Source organism: Archocentrus centrarchus, chromosome 22 (genome assembly GCF_007364275.1).
Source record: "Archocentrus centrarchus isolate MPI-CPG fArcCen1 chromosome 22, fArcCen1, whole genome shotgun sequence".
NCBI classification, from domain to species: domain Eukaryota; kingdom Metazoa; phylum Chordata; class Actinopteri; order Cichliformes; family Cichlidae; genus Archocentrus; species Archocentrus centrarchus.
In genome coordinates, this window is record NC_044367.1 from 29,234,916 (window position 1) to 29,245,187 (window position 10,272).

The window sequence follows — 10,272 nt, forward strand, 5'->3', positions numbered from 1 at the left end:
GAAAACAGCAGCAAATTTAAAGAAAAAATGGCAGATTCACAAAAGAAAGAAACTGCAGCCATGTGTTATAGACCCCGTTGTTGTCCATTGTAGTTGGCATATTTTAGTCCAAGTTTTCTTGGAGATATATTTCACATTTCCCTCATTTTCCCACTTTTTCTTTATACAGTGTATCACAAAAGTGAGTACACCCCTCATATTTCTGCAGATATTTAAGTATATCTTTGCATGGAACAACACTGACAAAATGACACTTTGACACAATGAAAAGTAGTCTGTGTGCAGCTTATATAACAGTGTAAATTTATTCTTTCCTCAAAATAACTCAATATACAGCCATTAATGTCTAAACCAGCGGCAACAAAAGTGAGTACACCCCTAAGAGACTACACCCGTAAATGTCCAAATTGAGCACTGCTTGTCATTTCCCCTCCAAAATGTCATGTGACTCGTTAGTGTTACTAGGTCTCAGGTGTGCATAGGGAGCAGGTGTGTTCAATTTTGTAGTACAGCTCTCACACTCTCTCATACTGGTCACTGAAAGTTCCAACATGGCACCTCATGGCAAAGAACTCTCCGAGGATCTTGAAAGACGAATTGTTGCACTACATTCAATTCAATTCAATTCAATTTTATTTTATTTATATAGCGCCAAATCACAACAAACAGTCGCCTCAAGGCGCTTTGTATTGTAGGTAAAGACCCTACAATAATACAGAGAAAACCCAACAGTCAAAAATGACCCCCTATGAGCAAGCACTTGGCGACAGTGGGAAGGAAAAACTGCCTTTAACAGGAAGAAACCTGCAGCAGAACCAGGCTCAGGGAGGGGCAGTCATCTGCCGTGACCGGTTGGGCTGAGGGGAGAGAAAAGACATGCTGTTGAAGAAAGCCAGAGATTAATATAAATTAATGATTAAATGCAAAGCGGAGTATAAACAAAGTAAATAAGGTGAATGAAAAGAAACAGTGCATTATGTGAACCCCCCAGCAGACTAGGCCTATAGCAGCATAACTAAGGGATGGTTCAGGGTCACCTGATCCAGCCCTTACTATAGGCTTGATCAAAAAGGAAAGTTTTAAGCCTAATCTTAAAAATAGAGAGGGTGTCTGTCTCCCGAATCCAAGCTGGAAGCTGGTGATATGGTACTATGAGGTCTTTGAGATAAGATGGGGCCTGATTATTCAAGACCTTGTATGTGAGGAGAAGGATTTTAAATTCTATTCTATATTTAACAGGGAGCCAATGAAGAGAAGCCAATATGGGAGAAATATGCTCTCTCTTTCTAGTCCCTGTATATATATATATATATATATATATGTGTGTATATGTGTATGTGTGTGTATATACTTGGTGTTGGCTCTCACTGCGGTATTGTATCACTTCCTGTTTCGGAGCACAGTGTTTTGCTATCTGTTAGCTGTTATATCTGTATAACTCGATTTATCTGGATAATAACATATTTTAGTGTAATCTTCACCTACTTTAAATAGCATACTCTTTGCTGAATCACCTGTATTCACATTACTCACTTTATTTGTTTTTAGAAATTCGCTAGCTTAGCTCAGCTAGTAGCTTAGCCCTTAGCTGACTCACTACCAGCATGGCTTCTTCTCCTGTCTCTCCTGCACTTTCCTGCTCTGGGTGTCACATGTTTAGTTACTCCTCGGCCTCCTTTAGCAGTAACGGTACTTGTAATAAATGTAGTCTGTTTGTAGCTCTGGAGGCCAGGCTTTCTGAATTGGAGACTCGGCTCCACACCCTGGAAAATCCTGTATCTAGCCAGGCCTCTGTAGCGGGTGCGGACCATGGTAGCTTAGCCGCCGTTAGCTCCCCCCCAGCAGATCCCGAGCAGCAGGGAAAACAGGCCGGCTGGGTGACGGTGAGGAGGAAGCGTAGTCCTAAGCAGAAGCCCCGGGTACACCACCAACCTGTTCACGTCTCTAACCGTTTTTCTCCACTCGGCGACACACCCGCCGAGGAACAAACTCTGGTTATTGGCGACTCTGTTTTGAGAAACGTGAAGCTAGAAACACCGGCGACCATAGTCAAATGTCTTCCAGGGGCCAGAGCAGGCGACATTCATGGAAATTTGAAACTGCTGGCTAAGGCTAATCGTAGATTTGGTAAGATCGTTATTCACGTCGGCAGTAATGACACCCGGTTACGCCAATCGGAGGTCACTAAAATTAATATTGACTCGGTGTGTAACTTTGCAAAAACGATGTCGGACTCTGTAGTTTTCTCTGGGCCCCTCCCCAATCAGACCAGGAGTGACATGTTTAGCCGCATGTTCTCCTTGAATCGCTGGCTGTCTGAGTGGTGTCCAAAAAATGACGTGGGCTTCATAGATAATTGGCAAAGTTTCTGGGGAAAACCTGGTCTTGTTAGGAGAGACGGCATCCATCCCACTTTGGATGGAGCAGCTCTCATTTCTAGAAATCTGGCCAAATTTATTAACCCTCCTAAAAACTGACTACCCAGGGTTGAGACCAGGAAGCAGAGTTGCAGTCTTACACGCCTCTCTGCAGCTTCTCTCCTCCTGCCATCCCCCCAAAACCCCATCCCCATAGAGTCGGTGCCTGCTCCCAGACCACCAAAAAACAAAGCTAAAATCAGCAAAAAGCTATTTAAGCATAAAAATTCAAAAACAATAAATAATACAGCTTCATCAACTGCACCAAAGAATAAAACAATTAAATGTGGATTGTTAAACATTAGGTCCCTCTTTTCCAAGTCCCTATTAGTAAATGATTTAATAATTGATCAACATATTGATTTATTCTGCCTTACAGAAACCTGGTTACAGCAGGATGAATATGTTAGTTTAAATGAATCAACACCCCCGAGTCACAGTAACTGTCAGAATGCTCGAAGCACAGGTCGAGGAGGAGGATTAGCTGCAATCTTCAATTCCAGCTTATTAATTAATCACAGACCCAGACAAAGTTTTCATTCTTTTGAAAGCCTGACTCTTAGTCTTGTCCATCCTAATTGGGAAAATCAAAAACCTGTTTTATTTGTTATTATCTATCGTCCACCTGGTCCTTACTCAGAGTTTGTCTGATTTCTCAGACTTTTTATCTGATTTAGTGCTCAGTTCAGATAAAATAATTATAGTGGGTGATTTTAACATCCATGTAGATGCTGAGAATGACAGCCTCAACACTGCATTTAATCTATTGTTAGATTCAATTGGCTTCTCTCACAATGTAAAGGAGCCCACCCACCACTTTAATCATACTCTGGATCTTGTCCTAACATATGGCATAGAAACTGAAGACTTAACAGTATTCCCTGAAAGCCCCCTCCTGTCTGATCATTTCTTAGTAACATTTACATTTACTTTAATGGATTACACAGCAGTGGGGAATAAGTTTTATTACAGTAGAAGTCTTTCTGAAAGTGCTGTAACTAAGTTTAAGGATCTAATTCCTTCATTGTTATGCTCTTCAGTGCCACGTGCCAACACAGTACAGAGCAGCTACCTAAACTCTGCTCCCAGTGAGGTCGATTATCTCGTCAATAGTTTTACATCCTCACTGCGTATAACTTTGGATACTGTGGCTCCTCTGAAAAGGAAAGCTTCAAATCAGAAGTGCCTGACTCTGTGGTATAATTCACAAACGCACAGCTTAAAGCAGATAACCCGAAAGCTGGAGAGGGAATGGCGTCTCACTAAGTTAGAAGATGCTCATTTAGCCTGGAATAAGAGTTTGTTGCTCTATAAAAAAGCCCTCCGTAAAGCTAGGACATCTTACTATTCATCATTAATTGAAGAAAATAAGAACAACCCCAGGTGTCTTTTCAGCACTGTAGCCAGGCTGACAAAGAGTCAGAGCTCTGTAGAGCCGAGTATTCCTTTCACGTTAACTAGTAGTGACTTCATGGATTTCTTTACAAATAAAATTTTAGACATTAGAGAAAAAATTATTCATAACCATCTCAAAGATTATTCTTCATGTTCGGCTGCTTTCAGCACTGCTGGTATTTGTTTAGACTCTTTTGCTCCAGTTGATCTTTCTGAGTTAACTTCAATAGTTACTTCCTCCAAACCAGCAACATGTTTATTAGATCCCATTCCTACTAGACTGTTCAAAGAGGTCTTTCAAATTATTGATGCTTCAATCTTAAAAATGATCAGTTTTTATTAGTTGGCTATGTACCACAGACCTTCAAGGTGGCTGTAATTAAACCTCTACTTAAAAAGCCATCACTGACCCAGCTGTCTTAGCTAATTATAGGCCAATCTCCAACCTTCCGTGTCTCTCAAAGACTCTTGAAAGAGTAGTTGTAAAACAGCTCACTGATCATCTGCAGAGGAACGGTTTATTTGAAGAGTTTCAGTCAGGTTTCAGAATTCATCACAGTACAGAAACAGCATTAGTGAAGGTTACAAATGATCTTCTTAGAGCCTCTGACAGTGGACTCATCTCTGTTCTTGTCCTGTTGGACCTCAGTGCAGCTTTTGATACTGTTGACCATAACATTTTATTACAGAGATTAGAGCTTGCTATAGGTATTAAAGGTACTGCACTGCAGTGGTTTGAATCATATTTATCTCATAGACTCCAATTTGTTCATGTAAATGGGGAGTCTTCTTCACACACTAAGGTTAATTATGGAGTTCCACAGGGTTCTGTGCTAGGACCAATTCTATTTACATTATACATGCTTCCCTTAGGCAGTATTATTAGAAAGCACTGCATCAATTTTCATTGTTATGCAGATGATACTCAGCTTTACCTATCAATGAAGCCAGATGACACACATCAATTAGTTAAACTGCAGGAATGTCTTAAAGACATTAAGGCCTGGATGACCTCTAATTTCCTGCTTCTAAATTCAGATCAAACTGAAATTCTTGTTCTCGGCCCCACAAATCTTAGAAACATGGTCTCTAACCAGATACTTACTCTGGATGGCATTACTTTGGCCTCCAGTAACACTGTGAGAAATCTTGGAGTCATTTTTGACCAGGATATGTCCTTCAATGCACATATTAAACAAATATGTAGGACCGCTTTTTTTGCATTTGCGCAATATTTCTAAAATTAGAAACATCCTTTCTCAGAGTGATGCTGAAAAGCTAATTCATGCATTTATTACTTCTAGGGTGGACTATTGTAATTCATTATCCGGCTGTCCTAAAAGCTCCCTGAAAAGCCTTCAGCTGATCCTAAATGCTGCAGCTAGAGTACTGACAGAGCAGATTTCTGCTCCAGTCCTGCCCCCCCCACCAGGCTGCACCCCACTCACCGTCCAGGAGCATGAGGTACGGCGCGTGCTCCTGGCAGTGAACCCCAGGAAGGCTACCGGACCAGACGGAGTACCTGGCAAGGTGATCAGAACGTGTGCCCACCAGCTCACCCTGATTCTCACCAGGATTTTCAACCTCTCCCTGGCCCAAGCAGTCATCCCCCCCTGCCTAAAAACAGCCACAATCATCCCCGTCCCCAAAAGGTCATCTGTCACCAGCCTAAATGATTACCGCCCTGTGGCCCTCACACCGGTAATCATGAAGTGCTTTGAGAGGCTGGTTCTCCAGCACATCAAAGACCACCTGCCCCCCACTTTCGACACCCATCAGTTTGCATATCGTGCAAACAGATCCACAGAGGACGCCATCGCTGTAGCTCTCCACTCTGTGTTGAGCCACTTGGAGCAGCAGCAGAGCTACGCTCGCATGCTCTTTGTGGATTACAGCTCAGCGTTCAACACAATCATCCCGGACATTCTCACCACCAAACTGCACACCCTGGGCCTCCCCCCTCTCACATGTTCCTGGATCAAGGACTTCTTAACCAACCGGCCCCAGACTGTGAGACTTGGCCCCCATCTCTCCTCCACCCGCACACTGAGCACTGGCTCCCCACAGGGCTGTGTGCTGAGCCCCCTCCTGTACTGCCTCTACACCCATGACTGCAGTCCGGCCCACAATAACAACCTCATCGTCAAATTTGCTGACGACACCACAGTGGTCTGACTCATCTCAAAGGGAGATGAGGCAGCTTACAGAGAGGAGGTCCTGAAGTTGACAGCCTGGTGTTCAGAGAACAACCTGGTACTGAACAACATGAAAACCAAAGAGATCATCATCGACTTCAGGAAGCACAGGACTGACCCAGCTCCCCTCTACATCAACGGCAAGCGTGTGGAGAGGGTCCACACCTTCAGGTTTCTTGGTGTCCTCATCTCTGCTGATCTCTCTTGGTCAGATAACATCACAGCTGTTATCAAGAAGGCTCAGCAGCGACTTCACTTCCTGAGGGTCCTCAGGAAGAACAACTTGGACTCAAACCTGCTGCTGACCTTCTACCGCTCATCCATTGAGAGCCTGCTGACGTACTGTATCACAGTACTTCCGCTTCCGGCGCCGCGCGAGCAGGCAGCCAGTTTCAGCAGCTCCGCACTCATTTCGTGTTTTTTCTCATTTTGTTTAGTATTAGATGTGTTTTTGAGTTTCTGTATCTTCTGCTCTTTTTCCCCATGATGGAGCAGACTTTTTTCTGGAAAACTTTGTTTTTGTTTTTTACCCTTTTTATGGTGTTTATGTTTGGAGACTGCGAGAGTGGCCATGCTCCTATTGTTTACTCTCAGGACCAGCTGTTCTCCATCGGGAGCTCCGCTGTGCCTACTCCTGCAGAACGACTTGATATTCCCCGCGAACTGAGAAGGAAGAGACGCGGGAGACGTGCGGGCATAGGTCGTCGTTGCCAGAGGAGAAGGTACAGGACCGTCATCCCGTCCATCATCATGGGAAACGTGAGATCTCTTCCCAACAAAGTGGACGAGCTGGCGGCGCTAACGCGACATCAAAGGAGCTACCGGGAGAGCAGCCTTATGTGCCTGACGGAGACGTGGCTAACCGCGCTAACCCCGGACTCACACATAAACATGGACGGCTTTCATTTGATCCGTGCCGACAGAACCAAGGAGAGTGGTAAGAAGAGGGGCGGGGGTCTGGCTGTGTTTGTGAACGATAGATGGTGCAACTCCAGACATCTAACCATCAAAGAGACGCTCTGCAGTAAGGACATTGAACTGCTCGCTGTTAGCTTGAGGCCGTACTATCTTCCTCGGGAGTTTTCACGTTATTGTGATAACTGTGTATGTGCCGCCCTCTGCTAACACTGCTGCAGCCTGCGATGTCCTCCATGCTACTACCAGCAGACTCCAAACACAGCACCCACAGGCCCTCTTTCTGATCTCAGGGGACTTTAACCACGTCTCCCTGTCCTCCACTCTCCCCACCTTCACCCAGTATGTCACCTGCCACACCAGGAATACCAACACACTGGATCTACTGTATGCCAACATCAAGGAGGCATACAGCTCATCACCTCTGCCTCCCCTGGGGGGCTCAGATCACAACCTGGTTCATCTCCAGCCTGTGTACAAACCCTTGGTACACAGAGAACCAGTTGTGACACACACAGTCAAGAAATGGTCTGAGGAGACTGAAGAAGCTCTGAGAGACTGCTTTAGCTCCACTGTGTGGGAAGAGCTTTGTGCCCCTCATGGGGAGGACATCGACAGCATCACGGACTGCATCACTGAGTACATAAATTTCTGCGTGGAAAACACTGTGCCCACCAGGAGGGTACGGTGTTTTTCAAACAACAAACCCTGGATCAACTCCGAAATAAAGGCTCTCCTGAAGGAGAAGAAGAGAGCCTTTAGATCAGGAAATAAGGAGGAGCTGAGAGCCGTGCAGAAGGATCTGAGAAGGAAAATCAGGGATGGAAAAAACATCTACAGGAAGAAGATGGAGGACCAGCTACAGCAGAGCAACATCAGTGGGGTTTGGAGGAGTTTGAACTCAATTTCAGGCCACAAACCAAGCCCTAGGATTGTGGGAGACTTAGAGTGGGTTAACAACCTGAACCAGTTCTTTAACAGGTTTGACCAGCCACCCACCCCTCCCCCAGCCCAGTCCCCCCTGCTGTCAGCCCCACCATCTTTAATGACTGCCAACCTTTCTTCTTCTTGGGACCTCACACCTCTCAGCTCTCAGCCATCACCCACCCCCTTCACTTCTGAGGACTCCATCTTACAACCCCCACCCCCCACCTCCATCTTGTCCCTCTCAACTCATCATGTGAGGAAGGAGCTACGTAAGATCAAGGTGCGAAAGGCTGCTGGTCCAGACGGCATCAGCTCCAGGCTCCTGAGGTGCTGCGCAGATCAGCTGTGTGGCATCATGGGATACATGTTCAACCTGAGCTTGAAGCTGGGGAAAGTACCACAACTGTGGAAGACCTCCTGTGTGGTACCGGTACCAAAGACCAAACATCCAAAGGATCTTAGCAGCTACAGGCCGGTAGCCCTGACATCGCATCTAATGAAGACCCTCGAGAGGCTGGTCCTCAACCATCTACGCCTCATGGTGTCGTCTTCGTTGGACCCGCTGCAGTTCGCCTACCGGCCTGGCATCGGGGTGGATGACGCCATCATCTACCTCCTGCACCGAGCTCTGACCCACCTGGAGAAGCCTGGAAGCACTGTGAGGATCATGTTCTTTGATTTCTCCAGTGCTTTTAACACCATCCAGCCAGGACTTCTGAGAGACAAGCTGGAACTGTCAGGAGTGGACCACCACATCTCCGAGTGGATACTGGACTACCTCACTGACCGCCCACAGTACGTGAGGACACAGGGCTGTGTCTCTGACAGGCTGGTCTGCAGTACGGGGGCCCCACAGGGAACTGTGCTGGCACCGTTCCTCTTCACCCTCTACACTGCAGACTTCTCCATCAACTCCCCACGCTGCCATCTGCAGAAGTTCTCTGACGACTCTGCCATAGTTGGCCTCATCACAGGTGAGGATGACTCAGAGTACAGACAGTGGACTCAGGACTTTGTGGACTGGTGCCAGCGGAACCACCTCCTGATCAACGCCGCTAAAACCAAGGAGCTGGTGGTGGATTTCCGCAGGCGCAGACCCACCACACGGACACCGGTGAACATCCAGGGAGTGGACATTGAGATAGTGGACTCTTATAAGTACCTGGGTGTTCACCTAAACAATAAACTGGACTGGACTCATAACACTGATGCGCTCTACAGGAAGGGTCAGAGCAGACTCTACCTGCTGAGAAGGCTGAGGTCTTTTGGAGTGCAGGGGACACTCCTGAAGACCTTCTATGACTCTGTGGTGGCATCAGCCATCTTCTATGCAGCAGTATGTTGGAGCAGCAGCTTATCTACAGCTGAGAGGAAGAAGATAGACAAGCTCATCAGGAAAGCCAGCTCTGTCCTAGGATGTCCTCTCGACTCAGTGCAGGTGGTGGGAGACAGAAGGACTCTGACCAAAATAACATCACTGATGGACAAGGTCTCCCATCCCATGCATGAAACTGTTGCTGAGCTGGAGAGCTCCTTCAGTGACAGACTGCTGCATCCTAAATGCACAAAGGAGCGTTACCGTAGATCCTTCCTCCCAGCAGCTGTAAGACTTTATAATCATCACTGCTCCCAACAAAAACCACAATAACCTACACAATGTAGGATAATATATAATATACTGTAAATAGTCCGGCCTGTTAAGGTTCAACACACAGGCACATCATGTACATTGTATATAGTGTTATTATTAGTAGTATTAAGGTTAATCTTGTTTGTTGATTTTATATATATTTATATTCTTTTCTTAATAGTGTGAATTATTATATTTTTACTTATATTTATAATAACTGCGGCTGCTGTTACACCCAAATTTCCCCTCTGTGGGACAATAAAGGCTGTTTCTTCTTCAGTATGGTACGGCAGCTGCACTGAGGCAGACAGGGTCAGGCTTCAGAGGGTAGTCAAGACAGCACAAAGAATCGTTGGCTGCCCTCTCCCCTCCCTGATGGACATCTACACCTCCCGCTGCATCAGCAGAGCCAGGAACATCATCAAGGACAGCTCACACCCTGGCTTTGACCTATTTGACCTGCTGCCCTCTGGCAGGCGCTACAGGTGCATCAAAGCCAGAACAAACAGACTCAAGAACAGTTTCTTCGCCAGAGCAATCACCACCCTGAACTCACACACTCACCCACTGTAACTGTGCAATATTATATTATTCATACTGAACAATATCTGACATTCCTATATTGTGTAATATCCAGTATTCATTCACTAGTGCAATATTCATTCACCAAGTGCAATATTCATCATCTTCATTATTATATGTATACACATATTTACTTTTCTTACTATGTACAGATGCACCAATGTATGTATATATTTTTATACATTCTATTTTTTGTATATTTTACACATTG

The 10,272-nt window shown here is 45.6% G+C and overlaps 1 protein-coding gene across 1 annotated transcript in view; it reads right to left on the minus strand.

Moving 5' to 3' along the window:
• Positions 1 to 10,272, minus strand: part of rtn4ip1 (reticulon 4 interacting protein 1) — a 32,103-nt gene that overhangs the window by 11,381 nt on the left and 10,450 nt on the right. The gene's annotated exons all lie outside the window — the stretch shown is intronic.